The sequence below is a fragment of the Microcebus murinus genome, chromosome 4 (assembly GCF_040939455.1).
Source record: "Microcebus murinus isolate Inina chromosome 4, M.murinus_Inina_mat1.0, whole genome shotgun sequence".
NCBI lineage: Eukaryota > Metazoa > Chordata > Mammalia > Primates > Cheirogaleidae > Microcebus > Microcebus murinus.
In genome coordinates, this window is record NC_134107.1 from 35,160,169 (window position 1) to 35,178,023 (window position 17,855).

Sequence of the window (17,855 nt, forward strand, 5' to 3'; positions counted from 1 at the left end):
AACCATGCATATTTAACCACTTCAGTACTGTGCTCACTGGCTATGAAACCTTGCCCACAGCTGGCACTCAAAGTCAGCATGATACTTTGTGCCATGCATTGATGACAAATCTGTTTTGCTCTTGTGTGATGAGGAAAGCTTTAAAGCACTGAAAGCTTGTTTTACTTTACAGGCAGCTTTACTTGTAATGTAAATCAGAATAGGTAACATATACATATATGTTTTCATTATGTTATTTTTAAATGTTCACAGTTTTATTTTGATAAATGAAAAATTAGCAAAGTCATATCACGGCTGTCAGCTAAAGTCACTGTGCGTTTTCATCTGTGGCTATTGACTATAATTGAGGCTGGTACTAAAGTGGTTAAGTAAAATTATTTATGATTTTTAAAAATATTGGGTTGTTAATGATTTCTTTTCCAAAGTAAATTTCTTCTAATCAAGAATGTGTAATTTTTTTCCCCCAGAGGACACTTTTTCTCTCTGGGCCATTTTGTCTACTTCAGTGGTAGCAATGGTGAGGATTCCTGTAGAAATGTACATTGACATCTAAGCAGGCTAGCAGCCCTTCAACGTGGCACCTCCTTGGTTCAAAGAAATAGTACATGACACTTAGGGGCATTTCAGTTAGAAAGGTTGATAAGTGAGGCAAAAGGTTTTCTGTGTTCCCAATTCAAAAAGCTTTTTGGGACTTTCATTAATTTTTCTAAAGTGACAAGTATCTGAGCAGGAAGTTGCATTCACCATGGAAGCAGCAGCCTCTCCACTGAAGCAAATTTAGGAAGATAATTTTGCTCCTGCCAACCTTAGCATAGCTATTAAAGTTAGAAGCAAGGTGAGTTTAGGGAGTTGTTCTTATAAATCTTCAGACTTAGCCTCCTGGATCTAATATTAATGTCTAAGTACATTCCCAGTTTTAACTTCTATGGGGCCATCTTCTTTCCTGTATCCTTCTCTCTCTCTAGATTTCTTTCTTCCTGATTTTCCACCTGCATTTACATTTTTCTCCTTTTCTTTCCCTCTAGCCACAAAGATCCTCCAGGGAAGGATTGGGCACCAAAAGAGAAATTCTTTTTTCAGCTCTGCTTTGACCATCTTGCCTATGAAATTTTGCTTTCCTAGTACAGAAATCTCAATGATATTGCTGGAGCCCGTTCTGTATCCTATACCCTGGCAAAGTTCCTAGAACTGGTCCCAGTGGGATTTCTGTTTTAGAAGCTGCCTTAAGATCCTTGTAGCATCATTCAGTTTGCTTTCCTAAAAGAATTCTAGCCAAATGCATCTCCTTAAAATGTTTTTCCAAAGTACTTGACCACTTAATCAGTGTAAAGGTTATATATATAAACACAAACATATGTGTGTATGTACATATACACATACACTGTTTGCATACATGTATACACACACACACATACACACACACACTTATCTCTCTGAACAACTAATTAAGCCCCCCAAAGCACCTTTCTCTTCTACCCACTAGCATTTTCTTCCTCCTACTCATAGTTGCTTTGACTGCACTGACTGTGTGAAGCTCCTGGGATTCTATTTCATTCCATCTCATGCTAAACTAATCACAGCATACTTTAGCTTAGTCATGATGATACAATTAGACAGTTCTACTTGTGCTTCTAAATACAGACTGGGTCTCCAGTGAACCAGTTGGCTAAGATGGTGGGTGAATGAGCAGTAGGAGAGGTAGCAAGCACAGGTATGGATAGGCTGGGGTGGTTTGTCTTGGAGCATTAGTAAAAGAGAATTACCATTTGTTATTTGATTTACAACCATGTTAGCAATGACTCTTCCAGTAGGGAGAAAATATATCAGGTGGGCTAATCAGACAGTTACGGGTCTTGTAAAATGTTTATAATTTTATAAGTGTCACTGATCTTAAAATTCTAATACACTATTAATATCATAGGGTATAATTGTTCCTGAATTGTCTTTAACCAATATTTAGAGCCTATACTATATGCAGAACACTGTGCTATATCAGTGACATCAATGTGACATTTTGTTGGTTTCGGCATACAATTAGATCAAAGTCTTTGGAATTAATTTATTAATTTATCATTCAAAAAATTCTTAGTACCTGTAGGCATTCCTTAATGAGCCAACAAATTATCTGATGTTATGGAGATGTACACATATCAAGAAGACATTCATTCCCACCTTTGAGCTTATACTCTTGTGAGGGAGACAGACAGGGGAATAAGTAATGACAGTGCATTGTGAAACATGCTAATGAGAGTACATGCCCAGTGTCATGGGAATCTTAAATTCATTGTGACTTCGCATTTCTTTATACCAGACTCTTGTGGAAAATTCATGGGGGAAAGAAAACTAATTTAGTCTGCTAAACTCATTTGATTGCTTTAGGGAACCTGTTATTTAGGGGGAAACACATAAATTTTGATCTTATGGTTATTTTTGTTTTAAATTGTTACAAATATGCATTTAGTGCTATTGTTTTGATATTCCTTAAATAGTGTTAATTGTGTTTTGTAATTTCTTTGTAATGACGTTTCCTATTAGAAAGAGGCATTTTATAGTCCATGTTTAGAAAGATGCTGGGAAGCAGTTTATTAGTATGGAGTAAAAGCAGGTATATTCTGACAAATGATGACATAATTTCTTTGCTGATGAGTCTAAAATCAGATATTGGTGTTTACAGTTTGGGGAGGTGCTCTATCTTTGTTGGTCTGCATGATTTCTTTATGCTGTCACTAACATGGTGTTTTGATGAGCTGATTATGTTGTTCATAGAGGTAGTTTTGGTTATTTTTCAGCATCTGTCTCTTGCATAGAGTGGCCTTGCAAAAGTTAGTAATTGATCATTTTAACAACAGTAGAATTCCACTTATGACATTTTGCTCTTCTAAGTAATTGAATTAAATGAGAAAGCACCTACCCCATTGCTGTGTTCTCTCTCCCTCGTCCCACCTCCTCTCTCAAAGGTAATATAATGGGCCCCAGTTAAAAAAATAATATGATTCTTCTCGCAGGAATTCCCAGATAAGCAGATCTAAAATAGGCATTTGTTTTGAAGTTTCTGCTTTTGGCTTATGGGGGACAGCTTTTGTACAAAGTGTATGTTTGAGTCTCAAATGGAAGAGAAGTTGTCTAGTACATTGTACACTAGTGTCTGACTGGTCTGATGTGAGTTTAAGAAGGCTGTCCTCATATTTCATGGTGGAAACTTGAGTATTATCCCTGAAATATAACCGAAGAAATGACCTCAGGTTTCTTTTTTGAAGAACATTACCTAATCCTATCTAATTCTACCTTGCCTTCTTACTCTATGGTTTCCCACCTGCCAGTTTTGAATGCTGCTTTTTGTGGAGCAGGTGAGAAGGTAGAGATAGAGTGTTAGTGAAATCAGAGCATGCCACAAATAAGATGACACATGTAATGTGCCTACTGTGGTACGTCGCACATAGTAAGTGCTCAATATTTGCTCATTATAATGATTATTATTCTCATTACTCCACTTTGCATTTACATGAATGTCTCATGATTATGTCAGATTGAATAGTTGAAGTATTTCTCACTGTTCCCCATAATCACTGGCAACAGAAAAATTTCCCCTTTGAATATATCAAATTGACAAATGTAAGAAAGATAACAGGATCTTTCCAGAGTTTTCTTTTTGTGATATATCTGCATACAAGTTGAATTGAAGCATATTCATGTATTAATTTCCTATTGCTACTTTAAAAAAATTACCACCAATTTAACAGCTTGAAACAACACAGATTTATTATCTTATAGTTATGGAGATAAGAAATCCTAGAATCTCAGTGTCAGCATGGCTGCATTCCTTTGGAGGCTCAATGGGAGAATCTCCTTTTTGCCTTCTCTAGCTTCTAGGAGCTGCTTACTGTCCCAGGCTTCCGGCTTTCTTCTATCTTCAAAGCCAGCAATCATAGCACTCCAACCTCTGCTTCACAGCTCCTTTTCTGACTCTTATAAGGACCCTTGTGATGGCAGTGGGCCCATCTGGATAATCCAGGATAATCTCCCCATCTCAAGATCCAGAATTTAATCATATCTGCAAAGTCCCTCTCACAGGTTCTGGAAATTAGGACGTGGACATCTTGGGCTACATTATTGTGTCTGACACAAGGTCCAGTGAAAATCATGACCATTACTTGTTGGGTGGCATCACAGAACTTTAGATCTACAAAGGACATTGGACCACTCCTTTTAGAGATGAAGAAGCTAAAACAGTGTGGAAGGATTATACCACCTAGGACTAAAACCTAGGTCTTAGATACCTAGTTTGATGACATTTTCACTGTTTTTATGCAACATTTCTTAAAACTGTGCCCACTGGCTAGTTAGTTTTTATTAAGAGGTCACATTATAAAATTCCAAATAGTATTTTTAAACTGAATTTGAGGCCACTTTGAAATCTGAAGACAGTCTACCCTCTTGGACTTCCTTGACACATTTAATAGAAAAGTTGGATACTTCAAAATGAGTTCAGTGACATTTCTTAAAAAGGGAAAAATACCTTTGGGTCTCCCAATAAACCTATAAAATTTGTAGGTGTGGCTCCAGTTGAAATTGTGCAGCCCATAATTATCCTTCCTCAGAGGGGAAAATATGATCTTTGTGGATACTTCTCATTCCGGCCACAGTTAATAAATATACATGCTAAAAAAGATGAATGCTTGGTTTTTATGAACAGAGAGCATTATAAGAGCCATGCCATTGCTTATTTTGATAGACTATTTAATGGAATGTTGAGAAAACTTTGGGTACCATTTGATTTCCTATATTTCATCTGTCTAATGTACCAGGATGCTGTAGTCAATTAGAACAGCATGTTCTTATTTACAATACATGTGATTTTTACAGAACTCCCCCAAGGATAAATTAGAAACTGGCTCACTGCCTTTATTTCCTTTTCTTTTTACAGTTTGAATTTTTACTGTCTATAAAGGATACATTTGGTCACTTTGATGCTGTTTTATTTTCTGGGCTGCATTTCAGGTGACCTTAAACATAGACAACTGATCTGGTCATTCATATTCACTAGACATTTCTGAATTATTTAACCCAATAAGCAAAGTGTTGTTGAGTACTTTCTGTGTTCAGAGAACCATGCTGGCAATACCAAGATGAATTAGGCACAACCTTTTATAGTAGAGAAGACATCAACTTCAGATTGAACTTTTAATTCTTATCTCTTTTTTAGCCCTTTGTAAAAATAGAGACGGTAGCAAAGACTTTGCCCCTTTGAGCCTGTTTTCTTACCTCCAAAGGTGGGAAAATGAGACCCGCCCACCTCACAGGGGCGTTATAAGGATTAAATGGATGCAATGTCTGTGAAAACACTAAATACAATGCTTGGACAGAGCAAGTGCTTCATAAATGTTAATTTCTTTTTCAAAGAGCGCACAGTCTAAGAGGGAAGATGAGATGTCTATAAATAACTGTAGTACAAGGCGAAAGTGATAAGTGGAATGAAAGCAGTCCAGATAAGGAGCTGTTGAAGTTCAGAGCTGAACTATGTTAGAGGGATCAGAGGAGGCCCCTTGGAGCATTTTCATGGCATTTTAGCTGGCTGTTAAAAAAGGAAGAGGATTTAGACTTGTAGAGATACAAACCCTGTGATTTGTGCTCCTGTTTCCTGGTTGATCTCCCCACTCACTCACCTGCTATGTCATTTTCCCTGCTTTGTCCAGTGCTTGGGTTTTCTGGTTTTGTCTCTTTCAATCTAACTACCTTTTGGCTATGCCCATGTGTTATCAAGGGTTAATTGCCTTTGCTGCAGGGGCACTCTGGGTTACTGCTTTTATACTTTCAAAGGTATATGTACTGTAAATAGAATCATTTTATTTGTGTTTTAAGAAGCAAGCAACTTTTTTCCCCAAAACATAACTTGTGGTAGTTAGATGGGTTGGATTAATCTTATGTGGTTGGTTTGCAGAGATCTAGGCTAATTTTTAGAGATACTCTTGATGGGAATTATTCATGGCCCATGGAATCAAGGTTTTCTTTTCAAGAAAAAAAAAGCTATTGTCAGATTTTTTTTTTTTTCCTTCTACATTGTGTGGTGCTGGAAATCCTGTCTCTGACAGTTGCTCACACAGCTGGCTCCACCTGTGTGACTTGGCGTCAGAGCCCATCTTAAAAGCAGTGTGACCTCCATTGGCCTTTGCAGACCTGATTTAGAAAATTGACTCATTTTGCACAGGCTACTGAGCAGCTATTTGGAGCTGCTGTTTTCTAGTGACTTACAGATTGAACTAGTTTGAGAGTCTAAATGTGGCATTTCCCCCTTATTTACTTTCAAAAACATATAACCTTTATCAAATTCTATCTAAAATATTTCTCATACCCCTACTATTGCTCATGTTAGATTGGCTATATTTTTAGAATCAAAGCTTGGAATATATTATATGACACAGGATATAATTTTGGGGCCTTATGTATCTAATGTGTATTGCATGTTTGTGTGTAAACATACATATATGTGTATATGTATGTATGTGTGTATATATACATCTCAAACTTGGCTTATTGTTGTGCGTATATTACTATTCCTAAGTAGACGCTCTTCTGTTCTTTGAGTCTCAGTTGAAAAAAATGTTTAGTATCCTTTAAATTGCATCACTGAAATTTTGGCCCCAAGATGGGTAAATTTGATTAGAGTATAAGGTATTAAGAGTTCTTAATAGTTATTAATAGCTATTGAAGATGTAGGAGGATGCGTTTAGATTTAGGGGAATGTTCAGATAAGTGGCTGTATGGCTGTCCCTTCCTGGTTCATGGTAAAACATACATAGGGGCTCTATTTTTGGTTTGGGATCTAGCAGTTTGCTGGCATGGCTTGTTCCTCCATTCTTGGCTGGGAATTTCCATTAAAGAGATCCTCTACCATAAAATCACTGTCTCTGAGATCTTGGTAATGAAGATTCAGAGAGGCAACATCTGCCTCCCAGGAAGGAGCTCATGGCATTATTTTATTCCTGTCTCTGCATTAGGGCTCCAACAAGTAGAGGTTTGTAAGGATAGAAAAGAGTCTATCCTTGATCCTACGACCAGGTGTTGCTCATCTGAGTGGGCAGATTACAGATACAGGGTTCTCCTGGGGGGCCTTGCTACTCTCAACAGGGAGAAATGTTGCTTTCTGTTAAAAGTCTAGAAAAATAAAAGTCAAGAAAATATTGAGGCTTTGTGAAATTTTAGAACTCATTTGATATATCTTTTAGATGAGCTCGAAACTGAGAACTTGACAAGAATATATGTGAATCCATATAATCAAGTTTTGACATGTATTGGGGTGGAAGTGTTGGGTGGTGCGTTATAAGGACCTGGAATGGTTTGTTATTTTATTATCACCCCAGTTTCTCATTCAGCTGTGGTTTCACCCTGTATTAAGATCTGTCTGCTTTCTTTAAATATAGGGATTTGGGTGGTTCTGAATGATTAGTCCAGTTGAGTGTGGAGTAGTACTTATATTTAATATTTGACTAGTTCATTGATTATAATTTTCAGGGAGTAATTATATTTTTATTGGGGACCCATAGAAATATTCACAAATTAGGACAGAACTTTATTCTCAGTATTCGTGAATCATTTTGAGCAATAAAATCACTCTAAGAACTTGTAACTCCAAAACATGCGTCGAGGGCATCAAAATCTTTTTTTTCTCATGCTTTAAGGATGTGCTGCTGTATTGAAGTGGGTCAGTTTTAAACTCAAGAGCTCTGTACTTTGACTCCAGGAAACTATACAGGAGCCTCGTGAATACAGTCTAATCTAGCAAAAATTCACTTTAACTTGGGGCCCTGGCCAAGATTTTCATTTTTCTTTTACTTTTTCAGTTTTAACCAGATATACCAAAAGGTCTTCCGTATGCCTTAGTCTCTACATAATATGGATCCCAATGATGAATTAATGGAGGGCTCTATGTGTGCATATTTTTGTTGGCTGGAGGAAATTATAATCTGTAGCAATTTTCCCAAAGGATCTCCATAGGCAGTTAACAACTGTTAGTTGAAAAAAGGGACTTTTTTGAAAGATTGAGTTAAACAAAGTAAAACTGGTTTCTTTGTGGTGATACTTCTCAGAGCTTGCAATCTACTAATGTTTACAGTGAATTTCCAAGGGGATGATATGTGGACTTTCTCATATTTTTAAACACAACCTCCCACCTCTCCCCAACTCCTTTTATTGTGGGGTAGAGCATCTTATCGGATTTTTTGTTCCAAAGAACAGATTTTGATCCATGCTGTTTATGGAATTAAAAATGAGTATCTCTGAATGCTTTTTGTTAAAATTCTATGAAATACCTCTTGGATCTAGGCTTCTACGTCTAGATAAATGCTTCTGAAACTTTAATATGTCTGTAAATTTGCTGGATGTCTTGATAATTTGCAGAATTTGCTTCAGTTGTTCTTAATGGGGGCAGCAAGATTTTGCATTTCTAACAAGTTCCCAGGTGATATTGATACTACTGGTATTTGGACCATACTTTGAGTGATAAGGATGTGAATGTGCTGAAGGGCATTCCCAGGTGAAAGGTGTTAAAGTTAATCTGTGCCACTTGGAGCCTAGAGTTGAGCTGGCCAGAGAGGCTTCCCCTTAGCACACTGGATGTTGGAACTGAGTAAGTAGTTATTATGTAAGCCAGATGATCCATTCATATATTACTTACAATCTGTTTGTTTTCCTTATAACTTTTCCTGACAGTGAGGGACACACACAATCATAGAATCAGGATAAAATAGTACTTTCTGTGTGTACCAGAAATAGTTCATGGCCTTTTAAGAGGTCCCTAGTGGGAGAGTTTACATCTTTGTTCTGTAAACAATAACTGTGAATGGGAAATACAAGTGTAGAATGCTTAGTTAGACCTACTCATTTAACCCTTTACCTATCTCAACACTTGTGCACCCGGCCTAGGACAAAGACTTAAGTGTCTTTCTAGATGAAAATTTATCAGTGATTCAGAAGGGGTTTGGATTATTTAACCTAAGGCTGGAGTAACACATGAGGCTTGTCTTTTCATCTATTTTTTTCCCTTAATATTTATAGGGATGTCTATAGAGAGATTCTAAGGCTATGGTCTGAGCTTGATGAGAAAGAGTGACATATTAGATTAAGGATGCCCATCCTGGGCAGGGGAAGGGAAATATCTTCATAGGAGCCGAGATGAATATTTGACATCTCCGATAAAGCATTAGTTTACACTGACATCACATTGTCAACAGATGGTCTTTTCACCCTCTGATTTGTCTAGCATTCGTTGTCAAACACTTAAATTTTGGTCAAGGCAATTATATAAATTGTTTGCTTCAAATGCAATTTTATTTTCTTTAGTACTAAAATTGCTTTTTAGGCTGCTTGCTCAGAGGAACTAGGCCAAGATTCCAGTGAAATACCTGAATTGTGCTAAAAATAAATGCAGTGTTATTCCTTTAAGCTCCTTCTCAGTGCTCAGATTGATTACTCCTCAAATTTCTTGTTAACAAATTCTTCCTAATAGAGGTCCTATTATAGTGAATTACTTAAGGTTTGTTTGTAATTAAACACTTATTTGCATACAATTGATGGAATCATTAAAAGTCTTTTCCATATGTTAAACATACTGAGATTTTGATTACAAACACTTTCTTCATCATTGTTACAAAGTTAAGCTGTAGTTTATTTCTTGGTCATATCAAAGATATTAAATTAAGTTTAAGTCATGATTTTTATATTGCTAGAATTGTGTAATAAAGCATTAACAGTAATGATGCTGCTTTTATGTGTTGTACTCAGTTTGCTTGAGCAGAAGAGAGTCAATAGATGCCCAATGTAAAAAAATTAACAAATTCAAATAATCCAGTGATTCACTCAATTATAAACTATAATTATTAAAGAGTGACATAAAATTCACTGTGCACTTATATGTATTCTTGTGTACATGTTCTTGTGTTGTTGGTGGTGTGTATTGTTTTGCTTTGTTTTATTTTCCTGTTCCTTATATAAATTCAAATAAGAGATTTTCTGACTTGGTAGTAGAAAGTCAGGATAAAGAACTGGGATGTGTTATCCCCTATTTGTGAGTTGTATATAATCTTTTGGGCTTTTCTTGTGTCCACCTTTATTAAAATTTAGGTGGCTGGCTCTGACTGCTATAACAAGGTATGTATCATAGCTATATATGTAAGAATGCAAAATCCACTATAGTTGTACTACTGTAAATTCAGCGCCTGCTGCTGTATAATTAAGTCACTGCATTTGAAGACAATAAAAAAGCTTATTCAAATATGTGTACAGAATATTGTTTTCTCATTCTTGTATTAGGAAAGATGAGAATGTAGATTACCAGGCAGAAGAGAAATAGGGAAATTTGTGTCAAAGCTACTTGTAAGCTTATGCTTACATTCTTAACATTTGTGTATTTGCTTTCATGTAGCTTTATATAAATCACATTGTCTAATGCATCAGGGAGAGGAGATCATAGCGTGATGGATAATCCTCTTTGAGAGCAGGGACTGTGTCTTCTATATTTCTCTCCCTGCATACTTTGCACTTTTCACTGTGCAGAGCAAGTATATTGATTGTGGAATCTCCAAATCATGTCTACATGACTTTGGGTTATAAATGCAAAATCAAACAAAGACAATAATTGAGGTCTATAACATGAAACCATTCAAAAGAAAATGTTAATCAAAAGCCATTTATGGTGAAGGAGGGAGAAAAGAAAGAATCAAAAGCATTAATCCAGTCAAAAGAGGTGCTACATCAATTAATGTAATGTTGCTTCTTTGAGCTCATTCAGATTTTTTAAAAGTACACACATGCAATTCTTCTTTTTTAAATTCGTAAGCTACTGACAACAGAATTTCCTTAAGTATGTTTTCAGTGTTTTGTGAGTCACTTCTCTAGGCCTAGCCTTGCTGCTGCTTAGGCAGCACTGGGAATTAGGGTTAAGACAAATGGATTATCCACTTGTTCTCTAAATGGAATCAACCCTCAGTTATCCAGAAGTCATTACCAACTGTGAACAATATGGGAGATTTTAGCTTTAAAGAGAAATAAAAGAGAGTTTTAAGTATCACTGTGTAATACTTTATATAAACAGCAAGTTATTTTCATAATGTAACTTGATGCTAGGCAGTTTATCATGCATATATAATTGATGCCTTTGTCAAACCATAACATGGTTGTCTTCTGTTTGCTTCAAGAGGATGATAGGAAAATAAGATTAGAATGTGAAACTTTACTCTCAAATCTTAATTGGTTTTGCTAAAGCACTACTTTAAAAAGTTTTTCTAGTAGATTTGAACCAGTGCCACTACATTAATTGAAACATAAAACTCAGTCATTTAAACATCTTTTTCTAAGGTCAGAGAAGGTCTTTAAAGAGTTAAACTATGCCTTTATTCACTTTGAGTTAGTGAGGATTATGTATTTTACTCTGTGTACAACACAAAGGTAATGAATATTATGATTATGTGCTGTGAGATAAAGTCCTGGACATTTATGTTGGGCTTAAATTAATCTAGTATAAACTTTTCTTCTTGATTGCTACCAAACCTCATTTTGTGGGGTGAAAACTAGTGTCCTGGGAGACTTCATTAATTTGCTCCAAGTCAGTGAGTGAATCTATGTTAATAGAAATTAGATTTTGGATCCTATGCTTGGATCAAACTGCTCCTAAAGGCAACAGTGTGGTTATAAACTTACTAAATATAGTTAACATTTATTAGTGTTGTTATGTGGCAACACTTTCCATTCATTATATCATTTCATTCTCAGAACAATATAATGAGGGATATATTATTAGTATCTGCATTTTAAAAAGACTACGAACTGAGGTTAAGTAAGTATAAAGAACCTGTCCAAGATCATGTGGGTAAGAAATGGTAGAGTCAGGATAGGACCCCAATTTATCTGCCTTCAGGGTCTTTGTTACTGATCAATGTGCTACATGTCCTCCAATATATTCATTCAGAGCCAGCCAAAAATTTAAGTGTTCTTCACAGAACCAAAGGTCTTCATTTCCATTGTGATGGGTTGAGTTCCTTTATAATGTGATGTGTGGGGGTGTAAAATACAAAATATTGCATCTATTAACAGTTTAGATAATCCTGAAAATACTTTTAATTCTGAAAGTCTAGGAATTAGTAAAAACAGGTTAAGCTATTGCCTATTAGGACATAACTCAAAGGACTTTACAAATAGAAAAGCAAATTCAACTCCAAATTCAATTCAAACACAAATTTATCTTCTAAAAGAAACACTTAATTTTTTTCTCCAGATGAGCTTATGGAATATATATTCAAAAGGAAGCAAAAACTGTCTTTTGAAAACTTTTCACATATTTTTTCAAAGGGATCCAGAAACCAATGACTGTCTCAATGAAATACATGTTTGTTTTCTTTCTTTTCTTCTTCTTTTATAAGCACAGTGCCTTAGTAGAAAAAAGGGGCTTAATTAATTTGAGAAAACATGCAACAGCACATTTACTGAGATGCTATCATAAGTAATTAAAGCAAAATTGCTCTTGTCAAAATAAATGAATAAATTTGATGAGGCATTTTCCTTTACTTTGCAGATTTGTTCCACTTTATCACTAATTCATAAAATCCACAAAGGGTCTCTAGTCATCAGTGTGATTAGTGAAAATCTACTGTTGTTACATTGTTATGAAAAGGAAATAAAAGTCATAAGTGCATACCAGGTCAAATGAGTAGGGTGACAGAATATTTCTGCAAGTACTCTAAATGAGAGCATATACATCCAAGCACCATCTGAGGGCAAAGCAGGAGTCATTAATGCTCAATATTTGTATGGAAATACTGACTGTAATAGTGATTTTTCAACAAAAGGAGCATTCAGAATAATACTTTCATAGTATTACTCTGAATACTTAAACAATTAGAAAATAAAGCTAGCTTTTTGTCTCATAACATATGCTACAGGAAATAAAGCTTGACTATACATTTTGTTCTTGAGTAGTGATAGGTGTTTGGGATGTCAGCATGAGCATTGAGTGCAAACATCAGATTTGTAGGGAATGAAAATATATCACATATTGCATAGTGGGTTTGCCATATCATAAGAGGATTTTGGTGAAGATTGGGAAACATGGGAGTGCCTTGTTCAAAATGATGTGAATGTCCTTGAAGCTATAAAGCAGAGAAGGTAATATTGGAAAATATAATACTGTAATTAGTAATCTTAATTTAAACCATTCAAAAGCTAAAAGTCTTCTGTTTTGTTGGGTACTTACTGTGTTCAAGGCATTGATTGAGATAGTGTGGGTGATGCAAAAATGAAACATCCATCGGCCTACCTTCAGTGATCCTGTATTCTAGTGTATTCGATAAGATATTTAAATAATTACAATAAGATGTCAAGCAATGTTTGTTGAAAGAAGTTCAGAGAAGCTTCTGGGAGTTCAGAGTAAGAAGAATTTACCTCTCACTGGGGGGATCAGAATAACCTCTAGGCCAGACCATGAATGACAGACAGATTTTGGATATAGGGACATGGAGAATAATTGCAGACTGAGGGAATTAAACAAAGACCCAGAGGTATAGAACCACACATACGTTTTGGGAACATGACATTCTTTTCTTTGGCTGGAGAAGAGTCATAGGAAAGAGTATAGACTGGAATGGTACTTTAGAGCCCAAACTTGGAGGGTCTTAGATGATGGGTTAGGAATTTTAACTTGTTTTGCAAGATGGTTGGTTGCCAGGTGTCAGGAAGTGTTACTAAAAAGGAGATGGGCATTATAACTTTTGTGCTTCAATGAGAAAAATTGGGCAGTGAGATAAAAATCAGTGGGGAAGGCATTTAGAGTTGGTGAGAATGGGATAAAGTTATTGCTATAGTCTAGGCAAAAATCACTGGAGTTCTGAGATAAAGTAATGATACAGAAATTGAGAAGTGGGTACATGAGAAGAATATTGGATAACAGAACTGACAAGATTTTGTGTGTGATTTAGTGTGTGATTTAGTAGGACATACTAGGACATTTAGTAGGACATTTAGTAGGACATACAGATAGGAGCCACGTATAAAATTCTAGGTTCAAGTCTGGGTTATTAGCATTTATTGTAAGAGAAATGAGAGAAAGATAACATTTGAGAGGGAAGATGGTGAATCTTTTACTGGACAGAGAAAATTTGAAATACCAAGGGATATGTACGTGGGGGTATTCAGTTAGTAGTTCCAAGGGCAATGTTTGAAGTTCAGTAATGTACATACAAAACATTTTAAAAATATTACACATCAGCTTAGAATATTGAAATAAAAAAACATAATGCTTTGTTTCCTTAATCTGGAAATTCTTTTCTGAAAGCCAGGGCTTGATTCTTGAATATAAAGACAATATCTGTTGAACTGAGGATATCCATATTATAATAAAACCAGGGAAAGAAGTGTTTAACAAAGAGGCTAAAGTCTCCAAATTTTACAAGATTTAAAAGCATTTGGGGCCATTAGAAGACAATGATGACAATGGCAGCTACTCTATATTGATATTAGTAGTCCTGCTAATACTTCTATTAATAATCTTAAGAGTTATTAATAACACTTGTTGAATTGTCATGTGATATGCCACTGTGCTATGTGAGTATCATGGTCTATCTCATCTGCGCCAGCTAACACCCCAGTAAGTGGATTATCATTGTCCTCATTTAACAAATAAAGAATCTATGGAGGAACCAAGAATAAGAATCTTGTCCAAGCCACACAGCCAGCAAGGGAGGGGGTTGGAATTTGATGTTTCTAGGTGTGAATTAACGTATCTGGCCACATAGGCAGAAATAGAGGCAGGAGGGGGAAAGGTATTATCCTCTGAAAAAAACAAACCATCAAACAAATAACTTTCCCCAGAGCGATGATGTTATTTTAAGGTCCCCAATTAAAAGAGAAAAAGGATCTCTTAGCTGTGCACAGAATCAACTTTACTGAATTATTTCATTAAAAATTCTTGTTGCACTTAAAAATGAATGAGTTATCAGTGCTTCAGAGTATCCAGTAAAATAGGTGACCAGTTGGGTAGTTTCAGTTTATGGCAAAAAAAACCCAAAAACAAAACAAAAAAACAACAGATGAGAACTGCGGTAAAAGAACCTGAAGTCTTAAAACACATTATTTGATGCTAATCATTTTTGGAAACAGTTACTCATTTATTAAAGGTTACTTCCTCTCAAAGTGGGGCTTTCTTGTAGGTTGATGCAAAGTCTTTTTCATTGTCCTTAGATGTGAAAGTTGTCATAACTGACTTGCTCTTGCTGTACGTGAGGCTTGTGACTAGAAGAGCATGCTTTTCACTCAATTGGCTTGTGTGGACTGGTTTTTGCAGGGTCTCTTGCTCACTGGGATTCTCTTGCTGTTGCTGTTGCTAATTAAGAACCTGACATTTTGATCACATTGGCCATCTCTAAGTGGATTGGGTTGCCTTCTAGGTTTATATAGAGATAAGTTCAGGACCATAGCTTCAACCAGGGTATTTGGAGGTCTCTTCCAGATGCGTGTGACCTTGGGCAAATCACTACTAATACTCATAACAGAAGGATAATAACACCTGCTCTACCTTCTTCACAGAATGGTTGGAGCGTTGAAATCAGATGATGAATGAGAATGTTGTATAAATTATAAATAACAATAAAGAGTGATTGCTTTTATGCTTTCTAAAATTATTTTGCACAAGTCCATACATGCTAAGGGTTAAAAATTCAAACAACCCAAAACATATATTGAAAGTGTAAGATTTTTCCCTCATAGATTCCAATTTAATTCTGATTTGATTTCCCAGAGATATCTACTTTTAACAGTTTAGTATGTGCTATTTTAGGTGCATGCATCCACATGACTGTGTTTGACTGTGTGTATCACATTAAGCATATGAACTATAATTTAAGTTTTTTACTCATTAATATTATTTTCATTTTTCCATGACAGTTATATATATATACCTCATTTTTTAACAGCTCCATAATATTTCATAATATGAATGTATCATAACATATTCCATTAGTCTTTTACTGATGTACGTTTTGGTTGTCTTCCTTTTTTTCATTATTATAAATAGTGCTCCAGCAAACATCCTTGCAAGTAAGCCCTTGGGCATGCATGCAAATATTTCTGTAGAAATCATTCTGAAAACTAGAATGTTTTAGTCAAACAGTATGTCCATTTAAAGTGTGAAGAGTACTGTCAAACTGTCCTCTAAAAATGTTACAGCAATTATTATGTATATCAAAAAATGTGTAAGAGTATGTTTCCTCCATATCTTCACTAACCTTAGATATTAATCTTTTAAATTTTGGCCTATCTGAGACAAAAATCTTATTTGCATATTTTGTTTAATTAGCTTGAGTCCCTTTTCACATTTATTATTACTCCATATTTTTCCTATTGAGAATTAGGAAGAAAGCTTTACTTTCATTTTTTTCCTAGGATTATTCTGATTATATTTTGTTGATGGTGTATGTGGTAGTCCAATCTGCAAAGAAACCTTTGAAACTGGTGACAATAACAGCAATATTAGTGTGTAAAAATTAGTAATTGCCTAGATAATAGTAATGATGGCTGGCTGGTAATTTCTCGTGATGTTTGGTTCAAATCTGGGTTTGACAATTTCCTGATTGGGCAAGTGTTTAAGCGCATTGGATGTTAACTTCTTCATATTTAAAATAGAATTCTAAAACCCTCTGACAGGCTTGTTGAGAGTATTAAAGTTCAACAATACATAACAGCAAAGTAGGTTCTCACTAAGCCAAAGTCTGCTTATGCTTAAATTGTTTGAAGTTGATCTTAAGGCTTCCTACAAATACCTCATTGTGGTTCTGCACTTTTATTCGTGCTATTACCATCCTCCATGCATATGGCAAGACTACAGTGATGGCTCATGAGTGCAGAGGCATTATTTTACAGCCATGTCTCTGGTCATGCCAGGATTAAACATGACTCTTGTGTGGCATGGCCAAAAAGACACAAAGTTTGAAAACTAACAGATGTCTAGAATAATAGAACCTTAAAAGATGTGTGAGTTCGAGACTCATGTCTCAAGGGGGGGGTCACTGACCTGCGAAGCTAAAGATATTTTCCCCCCCAATACAGAAAATCATACATCACCTTTAGGGATTACTTGTTTTCTGTAATAGTCACAGAAAACCTGCCATTTTGACCTAACACAGTAAATACAGTACTTTCAGAAGCTCCACAAAAATGCTATCTTTAAACTCATGTCTAAACTTATAATATGAGCATTAGGAAACATGATAAAGCAAACATGGTAAAAACCCATATCATATACTTTGAAGTTCAATGTAAGCATTTATTTATTCACTCAAGTCATGCCATTGAACACCTCATTGGGTGCCAGGCACACTACTAAACATTGGCAGTATGATGGTGAAGAAAACCAGTTTAGACCCGAGGAACAAGAAGACAAGTGAATAAACATAGGCAAGAAGTGCTAAAATAGAGGTATAAAATATCATGGCAGCAGCAAGAGAGATTATTGGATAAAACTTCCTGAAGGAGATGACATGTGATTTGGGTTTTATGGGCAGGCAATCCACTAAGGAGTGGAGAAGGCAGAGGGGGTTTAGAAGAAGGGGCTAACCCGTATCAAGGCATGAAGAAGCATGAAATGTTCGGGGAAGATTTCCAGATGCCTGCAGTATAGTGTGCATGAAGATGAATAATAGAAACACAGAAAGTAATTTTTGGATTAAGCTTTGTATTCACTCTCATCTCTGCCTCCCTTTTCAGGCCCACTGCTGCCATGTTAGTTCAGACATGATTGATGCTAAAAAACCGACATTACGTAAAAGAGTATAAAGATGAATTCCTCCAAAAGCTGACACTATGTCAGGGAACATAAA

The 17,855-nt window shown here is 35.7% G+C and overlaps 1 protein-coding gene across 1 annotated transcript in view; it reads left to right on the top strand.

The window, feature by feature from the left end:
- The window catches only part of KCNA4 (potassium voltage-gated channel subfamily A member 4), a 42,577-nt gene extending 25,497 nt beyond the window's left edge, over positions 1-17,080 (top strand). Inside the window, exon 2 of the mRNA XM_012758154.3 lies at positions 1-17,080. This exon is cut by the window's left edge and continues 21,893 nt beyond it. The gene's annotated coding sequence lies outside the window, so the exon portion shown is untranslated.
- Positions 17,081-17,855: the final 775 nt, after the last annotated feature.